This window comes from Prionailurus bengalensis, chromosome B1 (assembly GCF_016509475.1).
Source record: "Prionailurus bengalensis isolate Pbe53 chromosome B1, Fcat_Pben_1.1_paternal_pri, whole genome shotgun sequence".
NCBI lineage: Eukaryota > Metazoa > Chordata > Mammalia > Carnivora > Felidae > Prionailurus > Prionailurus bengalensis.
The window spans coordinates 36,407,288-36,434,576 of record NC_057344.1 but is presented as its reverse complement, the minus strand read 5'-3'; the positions used below and the strand labels follow the sequence as shown (position 1 = coordinate 36,434,576).

General features: G+C 45.9%; 1 pseudogene; it reads left to right on the top strand.

The window, feature by feature from the left end:
- The first annotated feature begins 1,633 nt into the window (after window positions 1-1,633).
- On the top strand, window positions 1,634-3,148 carry LOC122467658 (annotated as a pseudogene).
- Window positions 3,149-27,289: the final 24,141 nt, after the last annotated feature.

The following is a 27,289-nucleotide window of genomic DNA, read 5'->3' as shown; positions in this document are numbered from 1 at the left end:
CTGGAGGAGGGAAAACACTTGAACTTGAAGGATGGTTAAGCCTTAGATAAGGAGATAAGAGGAAGAATACATGGAATGAAGATTTAAAAAGAAAGAAAGAGACAGAGAGAGAGGAAGGAAAGAAGAAAGGGAGGGAGGGAGGAAGGGATAAAGAGAGACAAAAAGAAAGAAAAGAAAAAAAACAATGAAAGAATGAAAGAAAAAGTAAGCCTGAATGCATGAAGGACAATTAGTCTTCCATGGATGAGGGTAGGAGAGGAAAGAAGGCATCCTATGGGGAAAGATCCTGTATAAGACAGGTCTATAAACAAAAGCATATAAAACATTTATCTTCTTAGATATATTTATTTTCTGTGCATGTGAATAGTGAACTAGAGGAGAAAAGATTAGAACCAGGTAATCCAGTGAATAAACCATTCTAGTAGTTTAGGAGTGAGGGGAGCAGCAACAAGACTAAGTCTAAATAGGTGTGGGAAGGAGGGGACAGGAAGACACATTATGAAGATAACCTTGACAGGACTTTGGAATAGTTGGAGGATCTATCTTTACAGGCCAGCTACTGTAACAAAACCCACAGAATCTAAATGGCTTAACACCAAAGGTTTATTTCTCACTCACATCACGGTATGATGTGAGTGAATGGAGAGACTTGATCCATGCAGTCATTCAGGGACCCATGTCCCTTCTACCTTGTGGCTCCAACATAGTCCACATTGTCCTCCACTGGATGTGTCTCCACTCCACATATGGCAGGAAGATGAGGGAATAGAGACAGCATGAAGAGTTTTATAGAAGCTTTTACTGCCAGCCCAGAAGGTAGTTAACATACCCCTGCCCGTGTTTTTTTGGCCAGAGCTCATTCATGCACCTGCTGGAAGACTGCGAAATGTAGTCTAGCTACCCAGGAGGATAAGGGAAACAATTTCCCAGTTTCTATAGCTAGCTGCCAATGAAGAGAGAGGGAGAGGGAGTCAAGAATGAGTACTTTCAGGCCTAGGAACCAGAAGATTAATGGTATCACTGATACACATAAGAAAATTCAAAAGGGAAGCTACAAGGATCTAAAGCTTGGCATTGTACATCCATATGCCTAGTAATTAACCCAACAGAATAATAAAGTAGATTTGCTCAGACATACAGTTGCAACATTATCCCAGAAGCTTAGCATAACAATCTGACTCTTTCTTATATGATACAAGAAGTAACATGGTACAAGAAGTAACATGTGACACAAAAAACATTGGCAACAAGTTTTAATTTAGCCTTCCTCAAACCTAAGAAATGTAATGTTATCAAAGGGCACTATTAAGAGAGTAAAAGGGCAACCCACAGAATGGGAGATAATATTTGCAAATTACCAGATAAGGGACTAATGTACAGAATATATAAAGAACTCCTACACCTCAACAACAAAAAACAAACAACCCTATTCAAAACATGGACAAAGGACTCAAAAAGACATTTCTCCAAAGAAGATATACAAATAGCCCATAAGTACAAGGAAGGATTCTCAACACCACTAATCATTAGAGAAATGTAAATCAAAACCAATGAGAAATCACTTCACACCATTTGGATGGCTATTATTAAAAACAAAACAAAACAGTTTTTTTTTCATAACTAATTGGCCACAAGAACACAGGTGTCATGAAAACCACCACTAAAACTAAATCAAAATGAGAAAGGTAAAAACTCCTATCAACATCCCCATCATTGGACATGTAGATTCGGGCAAGTCTACCACTACTGGCTATGTGATCTATGAATGTGGTGGGATTGACAAAAGAACTACTGAAAATTTTGAGAATGAGGCTGCTGACATGGGAAAGACTCCTTCAAGTATGCCTGGGTCTTGAAAGCTGCACATGAACGTGGTGTCACCATTGATATTGCCCTGTGGAGATTCAAGACCAGCAGGTTTTATGTGACGATCACTGATGCCAGGAAGACACAGAGACTTTATCAAAACCGTGATTACAGGCACATCTCAGGCTGACCATGCTGTCCTGTTGCTGCTGGTGTGAATTTGAAGCATGTGTCTCCACATAGGGGCAGACCTGTGAGCATGCCTTTCTGGCTTACACATGAGTGTGAAACTAATTATTGGTGTTAACAAAATGGATTCCACTGAGCCACCATACAGCCATAAAAGATACGAGGAAATCGTTAAGGAAGTCAGCACCTACATTAGGAAAATTGGCTACAACCAACATAGTAGCACTTGTGCCACTTTTTGGTTGGAATGGTGACAATATGCCAAATGCTGACTTGCCCTGGTTCAAGGGATGGAAAGTCCCCCATAAAAATGGAAATACCGGTGGAACCACACTGCTTGAAGCTCTGGATTGCATCCTGCCACCAACCCGTCCAACTGAGGAGATTTTGTCCCTCCAGGATGTCCATAAAATTGGTGATATTGGTACTGTCCCTGGGGGCCAAGTGGAGACTGGTATTCTCAAACCTGGCATGGTGGCCACCTTTGCTTTAGTCAGTGTTACAACTGAAGCAAAGTTTGTTGAAGTGCACCACGAGGCTTTAAGTTAAGCTCTTCCTGGGTACAGTGTAGGCTTCAAGGTCAACAACGTGTCTGTCAAAAATGTTTGTCTTGGTACTGTGGCTGGTAACAGCAAAAATGACCCACCAATAGAAGCAGCTGGCTTCACAGCTCAGGTGATTATCCTGAACTATCCAGGCGAAATCAGTGCTGGATATGCACCTATACTCACACTGCTCACAAATTTGCTGAGCTGAAGGAGATTGATCATCACCCTGGGAAGAAGCTGGAAGATGGCCACAAGTCCTTGAAATCTGGTGGTGCTGCCATCGTTGATATGGTTCTTGCCAAGCCCATGTGTGTTGAGAGCTTCTCTGACTATCCTCCTCTGAGCCATTTTGCTGTTCATGACATGAGACAGACGGTTGCTGTAGGTGTCATCAAAGCAGTGGACAAAAAGGCAGCTGAAGCTGGCAAGGTCACTAGAAAGCTCAGAAACCTAAATGAGTATTATTCCCAATACCTGCCTCCTCAGTTTTAATCAGTGGTAAAAGAATGGTCTCAGAACTATTTGTGTCAATTGACCACTTAAGTTTAATAGTAAAAGACTGGTTAATGATAACAGTGCATCTAAAACCTTCAGAAGAAAAGGAGAATGGTGTGTGTGTGTGTGTGTGTGGCAATTTAAGTTATTAGTTTTTTAAATCAGTACTTTTTAATGGAAACAACTTGACCAAAAATCTGTCACAGATTTTTGAGCCCCATTAAAACAAAAGTTTAGTGAGAAAAACAAAACAAAATATAACAAGTAACATCTTGGTGAGGATGTGGAGAAATCAAACCCTTGTGCATTGCTGGTTGGAAGGCAAAATGATGTAACTGCTATGAAAAACCAAATAGTGTTTTTTTTTAAAATTAAACATGTATTTACAATGTGATCCAGCAATTCCACTTCTAAATATATACACAAAAGAACTGAAGGCAAGGATATGAGTAGGTATTTGTATGCCCATGTTCATAGCAACAGTAACCAAAAGGTGGAAGCCACCCAAATATCCATTGACAGATGAGTAGATAAACAAAATGTGGTTGATGTATACAATAGAATATTATTCAACCTTTAGAAGGGAGGAGATTTGAACACATGCTACAATATGGATGATCCTTGAAGACATAGGCTAAGTGAAATAAACCAGTCACAAAAGGACAAATATTCTAGGACTTCATTTACATGAGGCTCCTAGAGCAGTCAAATTCAGAGAGACAGAAAGTAGAATGGGAGATGCCAGGAGCTGGGAGGTGGAGGAATGGGGAGTTAGTGTTCAATGGGTACAGAGTTTCAGTTTGGGAAGATAGAAAGTTCTGGAGAGGGCTGATGCTGATGGTTGCACAACAATGTGGATGTGCTTAATGCACTGAACTGTCTGCTTTAAAATGGTTAGTAAATTTTATGTTATGTATATTTTGCCATAATTTTTAAATCCCAGTGTAGTTAGCATGTAATGTTATATTAGTTTCGGGTATATGATATAGTGATTCAACATTCTATACATTACTCAGTGCTCATCATGTTAAGTGTACTCTTAATCCCCTTCACCTGTTTCACCCATCCCCCCACTTACCTCCCCTCTAGCAAACACCAGTTTATTTTCTATATTTATGAGTCTGGCTTTTTTGCTTCTTTCTTTTTCTTTGTTCATTTGTTTTGTTTCTTAAATTCCACTTATGAATTAAATCATGTGGTATTTGTCTTTCTCTGACTGACTTATTTCACTTAGCATCATACTCTCTAGATCCATCCATGTTGTTGCAAATGGCAAGATTTCATTCTTTTCATGGCTGAGTACCATTTTGGGGGGTGTGTGTGTGTGTGTGTGTGTGTGTGTGTACACCACATCTTCTTTATCCATTCCTTTATCAGTGAACACTTGGGTCGCTTCCATATCTTGGCTATTATAAATAATGCTGCTATAAACATAGTGGTACATATATCTTTCAAATTAGTGTTTCCATTTTCGTTGGGTAAATACCCAGTGCATATGGTAGTTCTATTTTTAAGTTTTTGAGGAACCTCCATACTGTTTTCCACAGTGGCTGCACCAGTTTGCATTCCCACCAGCAGTGCACAATGGTTCCTTTTTCTCCACATCCATGCCAACACTTGTTTCTTGTGTTTTTAATACTAGCCATTCTGACAGGTGTGAAGTGATAGCTCATTGTGGTTTTGATTTGCATTTCCCTAATCTTTAGTGATGTTCACCATAATTTGTTAAAAGAATAGCATGGGTAAGTTCATCTCTCTAAAAATGCAGACTCTGCCAAAATGTGATTAGTATACACATTCTCTGCTCAGAGGCCCTCCCAACGACACATCTGCTTCAGCAGTAAGCTCATAATCTCTGTGCATCCCCAAACCTTCTCCCGGCTCTTCACCACAGTCCATGTGCACACAGACTGCCAGGAGTCAGGGGGGGACCTCACTGGCCTCTTCTCTTCCCTCCTGTGAGCCTCCCCATCCAACAGGCAAGTCTCTCAAATCCATTTTCCCCTTTTCTCACTGTGGCCTGAGGAACTGCTTCAGTTCTGGCTTCACAGAAGCTTAGCTCACTGTCTCTCATACTGACAGCTGCAATGGCCTCTAAGCAGGTCCCACTGCTCATGTCTCATCCAACCTTCTTCTCATTGTGGGGGCATCTTCCTGACCCAGGCCATGGTCTGCTCAGGCCATGGTCTGCTCTGAGTTGCTCTCAGGAGGTACTATGTAAAATGCACATGTTATCTTACCCTCACCCCTGGCAGGTCCACTTCTATTACCCCACTTACAAAGAAGAAAATGAAGGGGCACCTGGGCGGCTCAGTCGGTTAAGCATCTGACTTTGACTCAGGTCATGATCTCACAGTTTGTGAGTTTAAGCCCCACATTGGGCTCCACAATGGCCGCACAGAGCCTGCTTGGGATATTCTCTCTCTCTCTCTCTCTCTCTCTCTCTCTCCCCCCTTCCCTGTGCTCTCTCTCTCTCTCTCTCAAAAATAAATAAATAAACTTTTGGGGTGCCTGGGTGGCTCAGTCAGTTAAGCATCTGACTTCAGCTCAGATCATGATCTCACAGTTCATGGGTTCCAGTCCCACATCTGGGTCTGTGCCGACAGCTGAGAGCCTGGAGACTGCTCCAGATTCTATGACTCCCTGCTACCTGAAAGGGCGGGCCTACACCGGCTGACTCCATCTTGTTCTGTGTCCTTCACTTTGACCATGCCTCCTCCCCTTGGGTAACCTCCCGCTCACCTGCCTAACAGGACTCCGACCCTTCCCCAGCCAATCGGCTGAGGCCACAGCCATTACCTCACCAACTGCCCCTAGGCCCCAATAAAACCTTTGTCCTTTTGAAACTCGCTCTCTCTCCCCTGGTATCTCACCACGGCGTCAGTGCAGGTAGGGGATTGAGCTCGAGCTAGCTCGAATAAAGGCTCTTTTGCTTTTGCATTGGACTCGGCTCCCTGGCGATCTTTGGGGATCACGAATTCTGGGCATAACATTTGGGGGCTCGTCCAGGATCCCCAAGACTCCCAAGGGACCCCTGACCTGGAGAGCCTGACTGGCCATGGTTAGTGTCTGTTCGTTCCATCTTTTTTCTGTGTGAGCTCATTTCTGAAATTCTGGTAGTGCCCGACGCGGTCTAAGTGGACGCACTGGAGGACCATGGGCCGGGAGTTTCAGAAGACATTCTGATCCTCCCTTCTGAAGGGACGTGGAATCCCCTCATCAGTTTTGTAGAGACGTGGAATCCCCTCAAAGGTCTAAGCTAGCTTTCAGTTTTGCTTCCATGGAGTTGGAAGACTTTCTAAGGGCCCTCTGTTTGTCTGTTTCTGTGTTCTAAGGGCCCTGTGTTTCTCTGTTTTGTTCTGTGGACTTACTGGACGGACGTTATGGGACAGACTCAGACTACCCCTCTACCCACCCTCTTGGCTTAAGCCCTTCCTAGCCCCACTCCCTCTGGAGCCAAAACCCATTCTTGCTTTGCAGGGGACAAAGAAGAAGGAAAACAAGAAAGGTCTTACCCAGCCTTCAGCACCCCTCTACCCTGTCCTACAAGGGGGGACTGAAGAAGAATTAATTTTTCCTCCCCCCATATAACCCCTCTAGGATTCCAGAAGAACACAATCCTCCCCCTCCGGGGGAGGCAGACGATGTTCCCAGAGCGGGAGGTGGAAACTCTCCAGTGGGAAGCCCACCCTTTACCAGACAAAGGGATCAGAGGGAGTAATCTGCCTCCGCCGCCGACTCCACTATTCTGCCCCTGCAAGCCACCGGACCCCCAGACACAGAGGGGAATCAGCCCCATCACTATTGGCCTTTCACCACTAGTGACCTCTACAATTGGAAAGCTCAGAATCCTAAGTTTTCCAAGAAACCAGCAGTGCTTATTGATTTATTAGACTCTGTTCTTTTTACCCATCAGCCCACGTGGGACGATTGCCAGCAGCTTTTGCAGGTCCTGTTCACAAATCCTCAATGGGGCCTGAAAACTAGTTCCGGGTGCAGACAGGAATCCCACCACCAACCAGGCTCAGATAGATGCCTCCTTCCCCTTAACTCGGCCCCAGTGGGATTTCAACACAGCAGAAGTTAAGGAGAGTCTCCAGGTCTACCGCCAGACTCTAATGGGGAATCTCCGAATGGCTGCTAGAAAGCCAACCAATTTGGCCAAAGTAGGAAATGTGCAACAGGGAAAATATGAATCTCCAGCTGCCTTTTTAGAACGGATCATGGAGGCATTCTATACCTATACCCCCATGGATCCAGAGGCTCCAGAAAGCAAGGCAGCTGTTATCATGGCCTTTGTAAACCAATCGGCCATAGACATTAGGAGAAAATTACAGAAAATAGATAGACTAGGAGAAAAAAGTCTGCAGGACTTACTGGTGGTAGCTGAAAAGTTATATAATAACCGGGAGCCTCCTGAGAACAAGCAGCCTCGCGCCATGGCGGCTGTCAGCAGTAAGCAGACTCGCGACCTGGCCAGAATACTACTAGCTACCACTGCTGACTTCCCTGAGGAATGAGACCGCCATCTTCGGCAGCTGGCAGACGACGCAAGAAAAGATAAAGGAACCACCAAGGGGGGGGAAGCAGAGGCTGCAGAAAGATCAGTGCGCATACTGCAAGGAGATAGGGCATTGGGTCCGAGAGTGTCTGAAAAAGGCCTATGGGAAGGGAAGCAAGACTGATCGAGTAAAAGTCCTAGAGCTAGATGAACTAAGTGATTAGGGGAGTTGGGGTTCGGACCCTCTCCCCGAACCCAGGGTAACTCTTAAAGTGGAGGGGACCCCTGTTGACTTCCTTGTCGACACCGGAGCACAGTATTCGGTCCTCCGCACCCCACAAGGAAAACTAGCCAGCAAGAAGTCCTGGGTACAAGGGGCAACGGGTATGAGCCAGTATTCATGGATTACCCGAAGAACGGTAGATTTGGGGACGGGACGGGTATCCCACTCCTTTATGGTAATACCAGAATGCCTCTACCTGCTGTTAGGACAGGACTTACTGAACAAGATTGGAGCTCAGATAACTTTCAGACAAGGGGGGGGCCTCAGGTCACCGATGGCAAGGGCCACCCCATCCAGGTCCTGACCATGAAACTAGAGGATCAATACCGCCTCCACCAGGAGGTGTTCCCGAGAGAGAGAGAATAATATAGACAGATGGCTACAAGAATTCCCCTCAGTTTGGGCAGAGACGGCGGGGGGGGGGGGGGGGGAGGTTAGGACTAGCTGCTCACAGGACCCTGGTCCTGGTAGAGCTCAAGCCAGGAGAGAGTCCGGTAAGGATCAAACAATACCCCATGTCTCAGGAGGCCCAGAAGGGGATCCAGCCACACATCTGGAGACTACAAAGCCTAGGGGTACTAGTTCCTTGCCAGTCTCCCTGGAACACCCCCTTACTGCCGGTCAAAAAGCCTCACACAAATGACTACCGACCGGTACAAGACCTCTGGGAAGTAAATAAGAGGGTCACGGACATACACCCACCTGTTCCCAACCCACATACTCTCTTGAGTTCCTTGCGCCCTCCAGGGTCTGGTATACTGTACTAAATTTAAAGGACGCCTTCTTCAGTCTGCCGCTGGCACCCCAGAGCCAACACTTGTTCGCCTTCGAGTGGCATGATCCGGAGGAGGGCTACAGTGGGCAACTCACCTGGACACGGCTACCTCAGGGATTCAAAAATTTGCCCACCATCTTCGACGAGGCACTACACGAGGACCTGGGTGAGTACAGAAGGGAGCACCCTGGCCTCACCCTTCTACAGTATGTAGATGACATCCTGATTGCTGCTGACATGGCCAAGGACTGTGAGCAAGGGAACCAGGACCTGCTGGCTACCCTGGGAGCCTTAGGGTACTGGGCATCTGCAAAGAAGGCTCAGATATGCAGGAAGAAGGTAAGTTACCTGGGATATATCCTGGAGGGTGGACAGTGGTGGTTATCAGATGCCAGAAAACAAACTGTCCTAAAGATCCCTACTCCCACCTCCCGAAGAGAAGTGAGGGAATTCCTAGGATCAGCCGGCTACTGCCACCTCTGGGTTCCAGGTTTTGCTGAGATTGCCAGGCCCCTATATGAAGCTACCAAAGAGGGGAAAACATTTAAATGGGCTGAAAAAGAAGAAACTGCCTTTAATCAGTTAAAAAAGGCCCTCCTAAGTGCCCCAGCCCTGGGCCTACCAGACATTACGAAGGCCTTCCACCTCTTTGTAGACAAACATAAGGGAATAGCAAAAGGGGTTCTAACTTAAGCCTTAGGCCCCTGGAACCACCCGGTGCCTTACCTGTCCAAGAAACTAGACCCAGTGGCTGCCAGCTGGCCACCATGCCTAAGAATTATTGCAGCGACAGCACTCCTAGTCAAGGACGCAGACAAACTGACCCTAGGACAGGAGATCTGGATCACGACCACACACACAATTGAAGGGGTCCTGAAACAGCCTCCTGATAGATGGATGAGCAACACACATATGACTCATTACCAGAGCCTCCTACTCAACCCTTCACGAGTTCAGTTCCACCCCAGTGCAACCCTCAATCCTACAACCCTGCTGCCCGACCCTGACCTAGGTGCTCCACTACATGACTGTTCGGGAATCCTGGAACAAGTACGTGGATTCCGGACGGACCTGACCGACTGGCCCTTCCCCGATGCCAAGATTACTTGGTTCACTGATGGCAGCAGCTTTGTGCAAGACAGACACAGGTATGTGGGTGCAGCAGTGGTCACTGAAACGGACACCATATGGGCGGAGGCTCTACCCTCTGGAACGTCAGCCCAGTGAGCAGAGCTCATAGCCCTCACCAAGGCACTGATGCTGGGAGCTAGAAAACGGCTTAACAACTACTGGACTTGGGAGACCCAGTTTTACCAGACCAGCCCAGACTCCAGGAGGAGTTACAGCGGATCAAGAAACTCCCCATGGCCCAGGAGATAAAGGGATGGTGGTATACACCTAACAAGGAGCTCATGCTGCCAGACCAGCTTGGAGTCTCAATATTAGAGCAAGTTGTATCTGCCTGCAAGACCTGCCAACTCACCAACACAAGAGCCACATCAAATAAAAAAGGAACCAGGCTCAGAGGCACCAGACCGGGAGCCCAATGGGAAGTCGACTTCACTGAAGTCAAACCAGGAAAGTATGGTTATAAATATCTTTTAGTATTTATAGACACCTTCTCTGGCTGGGTGGAGGAATACCCAACCAAGCATGAAACGGCTCAGACGGTGGCTAAGAAGCTACTAGAAGACATCTTACCCAGGTATGGTTTTCCTGCCATGATAGGATCAGACAATGGACCAGCTTTTATCTCGCAGGTAATGCAGTCAGTAGCCAAGGCGGTGGGGGCAAACTGGAAATTACATTGTGCTTATAGGCCCCAGAGCTCAGGACAGGTAGAAAGAATGAATAGAACCCTAAAAGAGACCCTTACCAAATTAACCATGGAAACTGGCAGGGACTGAGTGACTCTCCTACCGTATGCCCTTTACCAGGTTAGGAACACTCCTTACACTCTGGGTTTTACCCCCTACGAGATCATGTTTGGCACCCCCTATTATTCCCAACCTTCTTGCTAAGTTTAAATATTGGTAACTCTGTTAACTCTGCTTGCCATTGCTCATGCTGCCGTGAGTCCCCACGCCCCCCAAAACATCACCTGGCAGATCATAGACACCAGCTCGGGGACAATACTTAATCAGACCTCCCAGAGCCACCCCAGGGACACTTGGTTCCCAGAGTGTTCCCCTTGTCACCATAAATGCAGCCGGTCCCATGATTGGGTCTGTAAGCTACATGACAAGGGGAGAATGAAAGGGTGGGCCTACGCCGGCCAACTCCATCTTGTTCTGTGTCCTTCACCTTGACCACATCTCCTCCCCTTGAGTAACCTCCTGCTCACCTGCCTAAGAGGACTCCAACCCTTCCCCAGCCAATTGGCTGAGGCCACAGCCATTACCTCACCAACTGCACCTAGGCCCCAATAAAACCTTTGTCTTTTTGAAACTCGCTCTCTCTCCCCGGTATCTCACTGCTGTGTCGGTGCAGGTAGGGGATTGAGCTCGAGCTAGCTTGAATAAAAGTTCTTTTGCTTTTGCATCAGACTCGGCTCCCTGGCGGTCTTTGGGGATCACGAATTCTGGGCATAACACTACTTTGTCTCTCTCTGTCTCTAAAAAAATGAATAAATGTTTAAAAAATTTAATAAATAAATAAACTTTAACAAGAAAACAAAGAGGAAAATGAGAATTGGAGAGTGTCAGCCACTATGTCAAGGTCACATAGCTGACAAGTGGCAAAGCTAAGATTCCCACCTGGGCCATCAAACACCAATTAATAACAGCTAGCACCCACTCAGGTCACCCAGTGTGTATAGAGCGTGGTTCTACATGCTTTACACCCAACAGTTCACAAAACAAGACAATTATCATCCCCAGTTTACACTTGAGGACATCACAGTGGAGAGAGCTTAGGTAACTTGCCCAAATTAACCCCGTTGGCAAAGAGTGGAGCCAAGATTCAAACCCTCGGCAGTCTGGTCAACAGAGTGACAGATGATCTCACAGTGTAGAGCACTCCCTGCCTCTGCAGCCTGGGAACCAAAGCCCACCCCAGGCTGGTCACAATCAACCTGCCACACCCATTTAATGCTGTATCCAACGAAACATGGCACCGCAGCACCTCACACTGCTCCTTCATCCTGGGGTGTCCTTCAGAACCTTCCAACCCTTAAATACTAGTTAAAACTTTACAAAGTTCCATTGACTGCCATCTACTCTGGATACCCACTCTGATATCCAGCACCTGTTTAAAATTCATTCATTCAATGAAATTTATTACATACTTTCTGTAGCCAATCTGTGTGCCAGGAACTGGGGATGCATTAGTTAAGTAAGGCAAAGTTTCCATCCTTAAAATAGTGCCAAACATGTGTCATCATTTATTGGGTCCTATTCATGGATCCTTGGATTACCATGAACAATTTATGTGTTTATCTCTGTCACTACCTCGTGGGCTCCCAGAGGTCAAGGTGACATCTTATGAAACTCTGCGTCCCTCTCCTTGTAGCTTGGTCTTGGTAGATAAACTCAGAAAACATGTTCAGTGAATCAATGTTTGAATGACTCAGTGGGCCCCATTGAATTACAAATCTCATAAAATAAAACCCAGTTTCCCATGATGACTCACGAGATGGAGGAGTATAGCTTCCTCATCTGCAGAACTGGCCTCTGCATACTCATTAGACTTGCTCTGTCACTGTTAATACTGTTCATTTGCATAGCGGTCCACATTTTACAAAATATTTCCACATCCATTTTCTCATTTGATTCTCCATGGTAGGGAAATATAATCTTTTGCATTGGCTTGAAATTAATTTTCTATATGTTCATAAGCATATTTTGATTGCTCCTGATTAAGTTGTCAAACCAAAGAAGTCTGCTGAAACTAAACACCATGTCCCCAGAGGATTAATCTAGAGAGTGGCTGGTTCAGAGAGTCCTGGAACAGTCTTCATCTGTTCGCTGGGGACACCAACTTCAAGGTTATGAGGGATCATGGGGCAGGCTGAGGACGAAGTGCAAACTAGCTCACCACCCCCAACCCCCGCCCCAGGTGTGATGTGTGTAATATTCCTCAGGCACTCCTGGTGGCCCAAGGACAAAGGAAAGGAAAGAAAACAAATGGCCAACTGATAGAGATCACAGTCATACGGGACATGGGTCTCCATTACAAATGTCTTTGTAAATTATAAGAAAAAGGCAATTTTATCAGTAGCCTAATCTCCAGAAACCTATAGACTCAGTTTCCTGAGTCTGGAAGCATCACCCTTCCATAGTGATATGGGGAACAAAGACAAGAAAGAAACGGAAGGTAAAATCAAATTTTCTTATAACTTGCAGCCCATTGACAGATACTTGAGGCAGGCAGAGTAAAACGTTTCTCTAGGAACCCCCTACAGTTCTAATGTTAATGACTTACCTGAGGGAAACAACTTTAGCTTGACAATAGCAGGGCCTCAGGTTATCTTAGGAGTCCTCTTTAGCATATCAAAGTCCTTCTAGAGGCCCCCCCTTTGACTTTACATCCCCAACTTCATAGTATATAACCAGTCACTCTTCACAACCCCAGTGCAGCTCTTCTTCCTGTCCATGGGTCCTGTCCCATGCTTTAATAAAATCATTTTTTTACACCAAAGACGTCTTCAAGAATTCTTTCTTGGTCCTTGGCTCTGGACCACCTCAAAAACCTCAACAAGGCCATGGTAAGTTTCAAGGGAAGGAACGATACACACAGAACTTGGCACAGAGTAAACAAAAGTAAAATGTTTTTTACTGATAATAGTAGCAAGGCAAGAATTAGGTTTTTGAACAGCTCAGAAACTGCCTTAAACCCCAAACTTAAAGTCATCCCTAGGCCTCCGTCTTTCCTGAAAGCACAGTTTCTTACAGAATCCTGTCCAGTCATCACCCAGACCCTAATTCAAGCTCTTGAATTAAGAGCACACTCAACAACTCACCCCTTCCTTGCTTTGAATGGTTCATGCCTAAGTTCCAGCTCGAAATTCACATTTGAAAGACATGATGTTTTCCGCTGGTTTGAAATTAATTTGCTGTAATTCACACTAGTGTATTTTGATTGCTTTTGATTAAGTTTAACAAACTAAAGAAGTCTGCTGAAATTAAACATCAAAGTAAACAGTCCCTTTTCCAAGGCGCCTTGTGCATAATTATCAGCCTTGTCATTCTTGCTAAATATATCCATTATGTGACAGCCCCTCAGCCTGGGTAGTGGTAATTAATACAGAATCCCAAAATCAATCCAGAGAAATCCTCTAAACTCAAGGAAGCTCATTTGCATAACTTTCTAAAATGCATGAATGAATTGTTTTGAAAGTGGGGTGAAAAAAAAGGGGGGCTTTCACAGGTCAGAGTTTCTTTGTAAAAGTAAATAAAGTGGCCTGCATGTTTAATATTGGGTTTATTGTAAAGAAAAATAGGTCTTTGGTGGAAAGTATGAATAAACAGGTAAATGGCTCTTTGGAACCGTCACTTTTCAGAAAGCTTCACCAAAATTAATGGCTAATCATTAACCACCCAAGCGACTAATATGTTGAGAAAAGTTCACAGGCAGCTTTGTTACACTGCCGAAAATGATGAAAATTAAAGTTAATATCACTTTCTTAAATGTAGAAAAATAACTTAAATATCTTTATACGGGGAAAAAAAAAAAAGACTGCCTCGTGCTTTCATTTGCTTATTTTTACCCAGGGAAATACAGGAAAAAACCACCAGCTCTGGGGCGGAGCTCCAAAACCCGCTCCTTAGAAGCTGAGTGACCCTGGGACACAAGCTCCTGAAGCCTCAAGGTCCTCGCTGAAGGATAGGGACAGCCCACTCTGTCCCCAGCTCCCTCTGAGAGGTGTCAGGAAGAAGGGAGTGCCCCTTGGGGTGCCCAGTTCCTCTGACTGCAGCTCTTCTCCGTGCACATCAATTATTAATTAGAAGGAGAAGAAGAAGAGGAAGATTTATCAAGAGTTTACCAGACCCCATGTTGAGCACTTTTCTTGCCTTCTCATTTAATCCTCACAATAACCCTATGAGAAAGTTGCTATTAGTATCATCTTGTTCTAAATGTTTAAGTGACTTTTCTAATGAGGAAACTAAGGCTTGGAAAGGGCACCTAGCTAAGTGGCAAAGCTGGCTTCTGAACACAAGGGCTGTGTATGTAACCATTTGGGCTGTGCATGTAACCATTGCATTATGTGATGGCCCTGGGGGAGGGATTGCCAACCCTGGATGTGCAATATAATCTCTGAAGATATATGCAAAACTATTTGTGTACATGCATTTTGCGGAGGAGTGTCCAAAATATTTATCTGATTCTCAAAGCAGCCCTTGATACCCACCAGGGTAAGGGGTCCTGTGCCAGATGTTTGAAATTGAACCAGACCCAGTAAGGAGACTAGATGGCTTTGTTATTTGAAGCGCAGTCCTGGCTTAGTATCACCTGAGAAAATGCAAATCTTTGGCCCCATTCCAGACACACTGAATCAGAAGCAGGGTCTTAGCAAGATCCCCAGGAGATTACTGTGTCTCTAATGCTGCCTGAGGGAGCAAGGAAGGCTACCTGGAGGTGACACATGAAATTAGCCCTAAACAATGAGAAGGAATAAACCAAGGGACAAGGGATGTAAGCAAGAGTATTTCAGAGGGAAATGCCCAAGCAAAGGTGTAAGGAATTCAATCACAGGTGATGATCGGGGGAGTCCCAAGCAGGTGTGCATTGTGAGGCCTGAGAGGTGAGGTGAATAGGATCTTCAGGTCTTGCTAATATATACTTGGAATGTATGTAGATGAGAGAGGGGCCACTAGAATGGCTGCTAGAGTAGGAGCCTGAGGTGGTCAGATGTACATTTTAGAAAATCATTCAGGTGGCTGAATGGAAGCTGGACATGGACAACCCTATGGGCATGACTAAGAAGGATTAGTCTACCACCCTCTCATCAGTCCCACAGCCCTTGTCCCCCCACTATGCCTTACCAAACTTATCCATACCACACCCTGCTTCTGCTCCCAAAACCTATGACTTGAGTCCCTGCGAACTGTGGCCACACAGGTGACTGAGGCCACAACTGATGTGTTAAATGTCAGCTCCCTGAGATCAGGTCTGTGTCCCCCAATCCCCTGTCCCAGAGGGGTTCTTGGCACTGAGTAAGCCCTCAGTGAAGGCTCACTGAAGCAGAGAATAATAATGAGATGAAGTCAATGTTTTGTTTCGGCAGGAGCACTTAACTTCCCACAGGACACTAGGGTATCAAAGTACATGACAAGAGGGACCACGTGCTGCACCTGCAGGACTGTCAGAGTGCAAGGGAACACTAGCAATTGGGACAGAAATTCTGTTGCAGTGAATTAGGCCACGTAACAGTCCGTGACCTTGAGACTGAAGGAGGAGAACAATGAGCTGGTGTGCCCACCCCTCACAGGCTGCAGACAGAAAGGCGAAGGCTTCATGGGCCATTTTTCCTTCCCTTCTCGGCTTCCCTGGGTCCCCTCATGCTCATGCCCATTAGACAAGCATTCATTGTGCACCTCCCATATGCTAGAAAATAGACGATGGAGAGAAATATAAAGAAGTAAGTGGGAGTTCCCCACCTCAAGGAGCTTGCATTCACAGGTAGGTACACAGAAAAATAGAGTGGTGCATGTCCTGCCCCCACCCCAAAGATTCTACACACAAACACCTTTGCCTGACAACTGCCTTTGAGGCTGGCTTCAAGGCTCATATGCTCATCAGCTCGGCTGGAGGAAAGGAGAGTGTTAACTATGGGGCTGGCTGTCTTCTGCGTCACTGTGAGGTCTCCATCCACGGCTGTACAGTCAGTGCCCTGCCCAGCCAAGCTCTGCTTGCCACCCAGCAGTGTGCCCTGGTCTGCCCAGAGGGCCATCCTCACTAATTCACAGAAAGGGCTAGTGGCAGCCCTTTCACAGAGGAGCGGGGCCTCCTTAAAAGCCAGTTCAGGACTCTGCTTGGGAAATGAAAATGAAGAGGAGTTTTTACTCATTTTGTGAGTGCCTGATGTGGCCCAAGCACTGTGCTGGGTGCCCTTACAGGCACCCCCCAGTTAATTCTCACAGCAACGCAGTGTGCTAGGTTTTATCTCTGTTTGCAGGATCGGAGAAATCGTAAGCGGCTAAGGGGTGCAGCTGGGACTGAGGCTGGCTCCGCCCTGCTCCCAGCCCCACTGCCTTCACGGGGCCCAGCTGCACCTGAGTCCCCAGGGCACCAGCGCCCACCTCCCCTCCACCTGCCATTTTCTACCCCTTCTTTCATAGTAAACACTAAACAAGAAAGTAAAATCAATGAGAAATAATAAGCATTAAAACACGACTCCAATGAAAAGACAGCCTTAAAAGCAGTAAAAACAAAAGTATGGCTTTATAAAAAACAATTGGGCAAAATCAGCACAGAGGGACCAACTGAGAAGATTAATCTGAATTTTTAAATCTCAAACAATAAAACCATGCAGAGAGGCAAGTCAGAGGCCCAGTGCAGGAAGCACACATTTCAAAAGATGGGGGAGGATTTCGAGGTTGGATTCCAGTCCCCATGCTCCCCTCACCATGGTGGGCAAAATCAGCACTCATTGGCAGTGGTGCAGGAAGACTTTCTGGAAGAGGTGGCATTTTAGCTGAACTTTGAAGTTAAGCTACCATTTGGAAAGGCAGTCTTCCCAGAAGAGAACTGAAAAATCAAAATCATGCAGGCAAGAGAATATGCAGAGTGTTGGAGGGCTTGGGTGTCGGTCAGACTGACTGGAGCAGGTTGTTACCCTAGGGGAGGGGTGATACAAAGGGACTCAAAGTTGGTTTGGGACCAATAAGGGAGAACCCTAAGCCCATTCCAGGAGTTTGGACCAAGGTCAGCTGGCTCTTCACCATGGAATGAAGAGGCAAGGCAAAGGGTCCCTCCAAGACTCTTCATGGTCACCAGTGATTCTGTCCCAGGCAGGGGGAGGGCCAAAGGGCAGTGTCACTGACTCAAGGTCATAAACCCCATGAGATCTCAGACAGGGCCAGGGCCTGAGAGAGCTGAGTCCTTTGCTGAAGAGGGACTTCACCCAGTCTTGTTTCCCAGAGTTATTATGTGTCAGAAGGATGTAAAGACTCCTTTACAGAAAAGCCTTTCCTCCTGGCAGGATGTGAGAAGTCTGGGGGTGGGGATGCTGACCAGGGATAGGTCTGGGAGTCAGTTCCACCATAGCATTAGAGTGGGGGGAAAGGAGGAGGGGAAAGGGTTAATGGGGATGATAGTGAAGTGGGGTCGGGAGGGGAAATGTCCCCCACAACTATGGGTGGGCTTTAAACGAGTCAAGGTCCTATACAATAATGTACAGACTCGAGCTCCTGTAGATCTTCCTCCCATGCTCACACAGCCCCTCCCTTCTCCTCCATCCCCAACACACACACACACACACACACACCACTCATCCCTATACTCACAGACTCCCACATGCACATGCTCACACACCTCCTCCCTTCTCCCCCATCCCCAACACACACTCACAAGCAACACACTCATCCCTACACTCACAGACTCCCATGTGCACATGCTCACAAAGCCCCTCCCTTCTTTCCATCCCCAACACACACACACACACACACACACACACACAACACACTCATCCCTAGACTCACAGATTCCCATGTGCACATGCTCACACACCTCCTCCTTTCTCCTCCATCCCAACACACACACACACACACACACACACACACACACACACCCCACACTCATCCCTACAACCACTGACTCCCACATGCACATGCTCACACAGCCCCTCCCTTTTCTTCCATCCCCAACACACACATGCACACACATACAAGCAACACACTCATCCTTATACTCACAGAGTCCAATGTGCAAATGCACAGAGACATTCACACACTTGCCTTCCCACACAATGACTCACACTCAGGTACACACTCATGCACCCTTCAGCCAGTAACTGATGTTTCAACAACATCAGCAAAATTAATAAAACAGGGACAATGCAATGATTGTTTTCCAATGCTATATTTGTTCAATTTAATGGACTTTACATCATTCTAAGCTTACGTCCCTTCTCTCCTCTTTGGTTTGGGTAAGGGGATATTAAAATATCCTTTCTTTTAGGAAAGGATGGTGATAATAGATGGCAGGGTTTTTTCTTCATATCCTTTCTTAGCAAAACACAAAGCTGGTAATCCTATATTGATTTCCAACTATTATTTATTTATTCTGGTCTGTGAACTCCAAAGCCAGGAAATGGCTGCCTTAGGCTGAAACACATAGGTTTGCGAACATGTCAAGACCCTCCTGCTTGTAGACCTCTAATCTGGAAGCACCTTTCTTCCTTGTTTCCCTGATGCCCTCCAACTGCTCATTCCCCCCATATCCCTCCCCTAGGAAGCATCAAGAGCCCCAGTTTATTGCTGTGCCCTGTTGCACTGGGACTCTGTGCCCTGGGAGCACCCCAATCCAAGCACCACTAGATTTTCCTGGAGTGTTTGCATGTCAGGACAGTCATGGATGACAGAAAGTTTTTTCTGATTGCAAAGGGCTTCATCTTCCCCAGTGATGGAACTTGTCTATAGCAGTCTGACCTCAGGACACTGTTAAATCCAATCTCTTTTCCTCCGTGCATAGCAGATCCCTTAATGGTGCCTTGGGCAGATTCTCTAAGTTTCTGGTGGATTTTGATTATTAAAAAGCTCATTCCAGCTTACATTTTGATCTGCATCCATTTAAGACTTTTCTTCTCCTCATCCTTGAACAAAATTCACCTCCAGGACTGGAAGGAGTGAGAACATGAGGCCTGGTCTTTGGTACCAGTCTTCCTGTTTCTCTCCCTGAAGTCCTGGATGGAGGTATGAGGACCACTGAAGAACACTTCCTCCTCCCTCTCCTTAAGTGTTGGGGCAGGGGAGCAGAGTGAGAGAGGTTGCATCTTTTTAACTGGCTGCTTTCCAGTGGCATAGAGGTGTCATAAACTAAGCGTGCCCCCCCCCAAATTTATATGTTGAAACCTTAACCCTCAATGTGACTATATTTAGAGACAGAGGCTTTAAGAAGTTAATTAAGATTGAATTGAGGTCATATGGGTGGGGCCCTAATCCTACTGCACTGGTGTCCTAATAAGAAGAGGGAGAGCCACCAGAGCTCTCTCTCTCTCCATGTGCACAGAGAAAAGGCCATGTGAGGACACAGAGAGAAGGTAGCTGTCTGCAAGCCAGGAAGAGCATCCTAACTAGAAACCACAATTCCAGCACCTTGATCTTGGACTTCCAGTCTCCCAGACTGTGAGAAAATAAATGTCTGTTGTTTAAAACACCCCATTTGTGTTATCTTGATGTGACAGCCTGAGCAGACTAAAGTAGAGGTTTTCTGGGTATCTCTCAACTCTGCATGGTTCCATGGGCTGCAAGTAACCTCTACCTGAGCGCACAGTTATCTTAAGGCATTTCATGCCAAGAGAGTCCCTATGGGACACTACTTGGTGCACCAGGGTTAGAAACGACTGTACAACATCACATGGCATAAATTAAGGAATGGGCTTCATTGGAGGAAAGAGAAATTTACAAGCCTGAGTCAGCCAGAGAAGAGAAAACATGGGCCCTATCCCCTCATCACCCCACAGAGAGGTGTCTGGCCACTCTGCAGGACACGTAAGCGTGGTCACCACTGCAGTAGAGACTACCATCCTGTCTTCCCTCTCTCTGCATAGGGTAGATGTGGAGCAATGTGGTCAGTGGTGGAAGAGTTAGATTCTTTTCTGTCAGGTAGGCTGAATTTGAGGTGCCTACCATTTACAGGAGTGACAGGGGAGCAAGACCCCAGTACCAGGATAGTTCCTGGAATCCTTTCCTTAGCAATCCTGCTCTGTGTGCCAGATTCACTCGGCCCTCCACTGCCTATCGATAACAGAGAAAGTCAAGGGTGCCTCTCCTCAGCTATTCTGGTAAGTATATCCTCACTGAGGTCCAGCCTCCCATTCTACCCTCCAGGATCCTTCACACTGACACTGGGACCTGGAAGGGTCAGCTGCCATTCCTACTGTCCAAGCAGCTCACCCTATTTCTATTCTCCCTACTCCCACCCACGGTGTGCTCCAGCCAATCTCCCACCACAAGAGACCCCAGGGTAAAAAGCACCAGGGTTGTTCCCCACCTGCAACTCCTGGCAACAGACGAAACACATGCCAACTGTTACTTGAGCTCCCTGCCACCTCGAACACCCTGATGAGTCTGCCAGTTCCCCAGTCCAGGGAGAACCCAGCTGGGGAGAGAGCTTGTATACCCCAGTTTCTATGAGTGAATGTCTTACCCCTCATTATTGCCTTTGGAAAGGGATGCCCTCTCAGCCAGACAAAAGGAAGGGAGAAGCCTCAGAACTTCTCACAGATGAATGAGTCATGACTCCCCAAATCCTTCTACTTATCTCATGGGTGGGAGTGGGTAGACTCTGGGGGTGGCAGGACCAGTTCTCTAACCTCTTCGTAGTCCCCAGAAGGAGTGTCTGTACAGATTTGGGCTTAAGTCACCAATTCTGAGCAACACTAGCAGTCCCATGGGACATGCAGGGGTTGTGGCAGGAAGATGGACCACTGGGTTCCCACTGCCATCCCCTGAAGAATGTCCCAGACCTCACAGGGGCTCTGGAACCCACCTTCCATCCTCCCATCTGCCATGGGTGAACATGTTTCCATATGCTAGACAGACCCCAACCCCAGGGTGACTGATCACATTAGAAATAGCTGTGTGTCATGGACTGAATTCTGTCCCTCCAAAATTCATATGTTGGAGTCATAACCTCCTATACTTCAGAATGTGACTATATTTGGAGATAGGGTTTTAAAGAAGGTTAAAATAAAGTCAGTAGAGTGGACCTTAATCCAATATGACTGGTAACTTTATAAGGGGGAGAGATTAGGACACGGACCCACACAAAGGGAAGACTATGTGAGGACAGAGAGAGAAGACAGCCATCTGCAAGGTCAGGAAAGAGACCTCAGAGGAAATCAGCCATGCCCACACCTTCATCTTAGACTTCCAGCCACCAGAACTGTGAGAAATAACTTCTGTTGTTTAAGCCTCTCAGTCTATGGTACTTCGTTAGGTCAGCCCAGGTTAACATGTCATGCCTCATGGTTAGAGAAGGCTTTCTGTCCTTTACCTCACTTCACCTCATTTGAGCCTCACTACAGCTCCATGAATAGTAGGGCAGGGGCCATTGTTCTCATCTTAAAGTTGAAGAAGTTGAGGGGCACCTAGATGGCTTAGTCCGTTAAACATCTGACTCTTGACTTTGGCTCAGGTCATGATCTCAGTTTGTGAGCTTGAGCCCTGCTTGGGTCTCTGCTGACAGCACAGAGCCTGCTTGGAATTCTCCCTCTCTCCCCGCCCTCTCTCTCTGCCCCTCCCCTATTCTCTCCCACCCCCCCCCCTCAAAATACATAAATAAACTTTAAAAAAAAGTTGAGAAAATTGGGGCTTAAAGCAGATACATAACCTGAAAGGACACTGGGCCCTCCAGAACCCCAGTCATGGCTCCTTCCTCGTCGTTGTGTTTCCTCCCTGTCTGCTCAGCCTGGCACAGACTTTCTTCTGTACCATGAGGGCCCAGAGGCTTCCCTGGCACCCACCAGGCCTTGGGGGAGGTTGGGGAGCATCTTACTCTGGTCACATCCCATATCCCCCTCCCTGTACTGTCTCTTTGGGCCACCTGCCTCTCATGCCATCAGGCAGCTCTGGGCCATTTAGACTCAGGCGCTCAGTGCCTTCATTTCTGCTGACACCCACGTCCATCCCTGCCTGCAGAATGAGTCTGCACATGGCTGGGCTGGCAGATGAACTGAAGTTAATAACACGCTGAGGTGTGTCCCACTGAACAGCTGGGTTGGTGGTTTGGTTAGGGGATGGGGGCGGTGGAAAGTTCTGTTAGTGAAAGACATACCTGTGCACTACCCCTGGGGTTTGGAAAAGAGCAGGAAGCTAGAAGCAGAAAGGAAGCAGAGAAAACTGAACCAAGAAGGAAAGAAGAAATGAAAAAAGAACAGAGGGGATGAGGCTGATGCTTTTGGGATGGCCACCAGGGCCGATGGAAGCGGCCTTCAACTCCTCACCCTAGCTTGGGGATGTTGTTTCAATCTGTGAGGTGCAAAGAGCCTCTGGACTTACAAGTTGTGAACCCCCAGAGAAGGGACACACTCTGTGTCTGCCGTCATCTTCCCTTCTCTTAACGCCCCTTCCCACCCCTAAGTGGCGTGTATCCACCTCACTCTTTCACATACCCCCTTCCTCACCACTCCCTACAGCCCCACCCCTCTTCTCTGCATCTCTGCAGAACAAATCCACATTTTTCCTATTGATTTGCTCTCTCAGCATAAAGCGTGTGGAACAAGCCCAGCGCACGATGTTTCTCTACTCGGCAGCTGTGCAGCTTGATGAATGTGCAAAGCAGGGGCAGGCTGCTGGACAGCGCTTGACAGCAGCATGTGCAGATCTTCATGGTAAATCCTCAAGTGAGTATTTACATGGGTTGGTGCTATTTACAGACACATGTGTCTACAGGCTGTAGTTTACAGCAGCCTTGGCCTTTCGACCTGCCATCCAGGTACACCTCACAGAAATCATATCACACTTTCTCAAAACAGTTCTAAAAGGGAGTTTTCCCTGTTTTGCTGGGCAGAGAATGCTCAGAAGCACAATATTACCAGCTACCATTTGTTGAGCATCTATTATGTGCTAGGGCTTCATACACATACCTTACATCTGGACTTTCTAACAAACTGGACAGACATTTGTGTTCCTACTTTACAGGTGAAGAAACTGAGGTTCTATTAGGTTAAGGGATTATTCACAAGTCCAACAGAAAGTCAGTGGTGGGTCTGAGGCCAAAGCATGTGCTCTTTCTGATATATCATGGAAGAGAATTCATATTTCCTTCAACAAACAGCAGCCAGCTTGGTCTGTTCATCACCAAGAAATCAAACTTTTTCAGTCTTCATACATCTTTGTATTCTCAAAGCCCAGCACATTTTTCTGTGCACAGAAGGGACTCAATAAATGGTTATGGATAATAAGAAAGTCATACAGACAAACAAAATCTTGATTAGCCAGACTCCTGCCAATGTGAATTCTCAAGTAACTAAAACAAAATCATTGAGCTTCTATTTTAAGTGACACAAGAAAATCACAGCAAAACAGACTTGTCTCTGACTACTATTTTGAGGATTCTCCCTCAGTTCAGGACAGTGGACTAGACAGCCAGTGAGCTGGGTTGAGAAGCACATGCATGCTTACAGTGGGGTCAAAGTCCTGCCCCCACATCCTGTAAGTCCATCTAAAATTTCACTCAGAGAGAAGTGATAAATACAAGCTTGACCCCAAAGCCCAAGAAAACTCCTAACATTCAACAGAATCAAGAGGTATGATGAGGGCTTACTATGCTCTGAGCATTGCATTGGCATTGAATGGACTCTGGAATTACAATAATGACCCAAATATGTGCACTATATTATAGTAACTGAAGCAAGAGAATAGTCAGGGACTATAAGAAAACTTTCAATAGTCAGGTTGGAAGAGTGCAGTCTATTGAGTTGACTCTCAGTTAACTTGACAATTCAATTACCCAAGCTAACCAGTCTCTGTAACCAAGGTTACAATGCACTTGGGATTGATTCTACAGATTACTTATACTCTGATGACCAACATGTTCCATAAACATGTCCTTCCTGGATGGGAACCAGAAGTGTAACTTTCAGCTATCATCAGCTTCACACACACACACACACACACACACACACACACACACACACACCAGCCACCTATGTCAGTGGCTCTTCTAATCCCTGGTGTATCTCTTTCTGAATATATTTCTAAGTATGAGGAAGGCAGTGAAAAGTAACCTTGGTAGTGAAGTTTGACCTTGGCCGTCTACCTACATACTAGCTTTATGACACTAGGAAAGTTGATTTACCCTTCAGAGCCTCAATTTCCTCATCTCTGAAGTGGGATGACTGCACTGTTCCCTGGAGTTGTTTATTGACTCATGTATGTCCTCACCTTGCTGTACAGAAGTTTTAAGAAGGCTTATTTATGTTTAAGGAAGTTTAGGGAAACAGGGTAACAAAGTAAAGGCTGAAGCTGACAGCAAAAAGGAAAAGAAATTAAGGTAGAGATAAAGCAAAAGCCAGAAATGAGGCTGGAAAAGTGAAGATGACAAAGATTTAGGAGTTGGCCACACTCTTGGCTCCAAATGTTATAGAAACTAATGTGGAAAGGGGAAGTTGGTCATCTATATAATTTACAGGGTTCCTAAAAAAGACACCAGATGACCAGAGGTAGAGTTGTACTTGGCATTGAGACCAGAAAAAATATCTCCAGGGACACCTTAAGGAGTACCCCTACATGATGCAACAAGCAACATCCTTGTAGTAAATTTACGCCACCGAGATTTGTTTTCAACCACTCTGCATGTGGACTGGGAGTGTCCCACCAAAAGCCCACATAGCGAAGGCAGGAAAATTCGAGGGAGGGGACATGGGAAGGGCAGAGTAATGAGGTCTCAGTGCTCATCTCTAGTGGTATGATCTGACCTGGGATAGATTTTAGACTATTGAGACTTTAGACTCCAGGTTGTCACTTGAACAGTCTCATTATATATTGTTCTTAGCAGAGTTTTTTTAAATCAGAATTGAGAGACAATGAGCTCAGGCTGTTCATTCTGAAAATCACCTTTGGTGCAGCTAGTCTGGGCTGCCATTTCAAATGCATGCACCTTCACTAGCAGCAGAGCCAAGGATAAGGGTGGTATCCTCTTGTGGGAGCTGAGCTGAGGAGTCCCTCAAGGGGAACGGTTGAGGAGAAGCCATCCCTCCTCCAACTGGAGAAACTAATGGGCATACAATGCCAAGATTCGTTTTTTAGTAAAGAGTCCTGGCTCAATCACAATGCACAGATAGATGGGTGAGCAAGATGGAGAATGATCATAAAAATTTTAGCCTGGACTTTTTTAAGTGGGTATGCATAAGACCAAATTTTATGGGCTTTCATAACAAGTCCTTAAAAATGCCCAGTTACTTCCAGAACTCTACATGTAAGTTCACCAAAGAGGTAGGTCCTGTTCCCATTCACAGATGAAGAAAATGAGACCCAAGGCCATACAACTAATAAATGTCAAAGCCTATATTTGGACTCAGGCAGTTGAAGCCAAAGTCCACAATCCTAACCATGCACAGTTTTTGTTTGTAAATTAGTGAAAGCAGGTAGTTAGAAACATCTACCAAATTTGGTAGCATTGGTTCTGTGATCATTACTCTGGAGGTTTTCTTTGGCAGTAGTCATCAGCTCCCTTGTCTCTTCAGGCCACTCCTAGCTCAAGGTAGTGAAAATTATGATCTAAAAATAAAACAATGCATGTTTTTGCTTTTACCATTATAGGGGTGTTCACATCCAATTCAACCGGAAGGTGATATCAAACCATTAAGAAATAAATTGAAATGATGGAGTTCAGAACACTTCCCTGATTTTACTACTCCATTTATTGACCCTGACTGCTCTTATAAAATTGTAATACTCAGCATGTATGAGTATCAGTACCTATGGATCTTTGGTTAGTTCACCATAAATGTGAAGGCCAGGAAAGAGTCAACAAAAACCTCACATGATCTAATGTTGTTCAACACCATCTGGTAATTGGTTAAAAACATGGTCTGTGGTTGAAAAGCCTTATCTAAAAGTCTGTCTGCTTCTCACATAAAAACATTGTTCTGTTCATAAATAAAGCTTCAGTTAGTTCATCAAGGAAATATTTTCCATAGAATGTCCCCAAACTAGTAAGTTTATATTTGGGAAACACAGAAAGCTGTCTCTTTTTAAAGATGGGATATGGGGCGCCTGGGTGGCGCAGTCGGTTAAGCGTCCGACCTCAGCCAGGTCACGATCTCGGAGTCCGTGAGTTCGAGCCCCGCGTCAGGCTCTGGGCTGATGGCTCAGAGCCTGGAGCCTGTTTCCGATTCTGAGTCTCTCTCTCTCTGCCCCTCCCCCGTTCATGCTCTGTCTCTCTCTGTCCCAAAAAAAAAAAAAAAAAAAGATGGGATAAACTACCATCTTTGTCCAGCTAGTCGATCAATGTTCATAGAGTCAATAAAGGTGAGCAAATTACTAAGACTGGGGACCCACCACTCAGTGGTGGATCTAGGCACAAATGATCTTCCTCTGGTATGCTATTCTGCTACAGTTTTACACAATGTGAGGGATCTGCAAACACTGGGCTTTTTAGAGCTGGGAAGGTAAGCTACCATAAGCTCAACTGGTATCTGAGAACTCATATTCTTAATAGCCTTGTGCCTCAGGTAATTGTCCTGAATTAGAGCTGGGAAGGTAAGCTACCATAAGCTCAACTGGTATCTGAGAACTCATATTCTTAATAGCCTTGTGCCTCAGGTAATTGTCCTGAACTATGTTTTTATTATCAGATCTATCCACCACAATCAGGTCATCTCACTGAGTTTTATTACAGCTAAGTGTTTTCCAAGCAAAGTAAAATTTATTACAGACTTTAAATTTGATAAGGTCCCAATTAGATGTTTCTGGTGTTTTGGTTTACACAGGTCTTCACCAATCCAGCTAATTTGTGTATATGTTTGGGTTTTTTTTCTTTTGAGATTTTGTTATGTTTTGTTTTTGCCTGTTAACTAGTTCTTG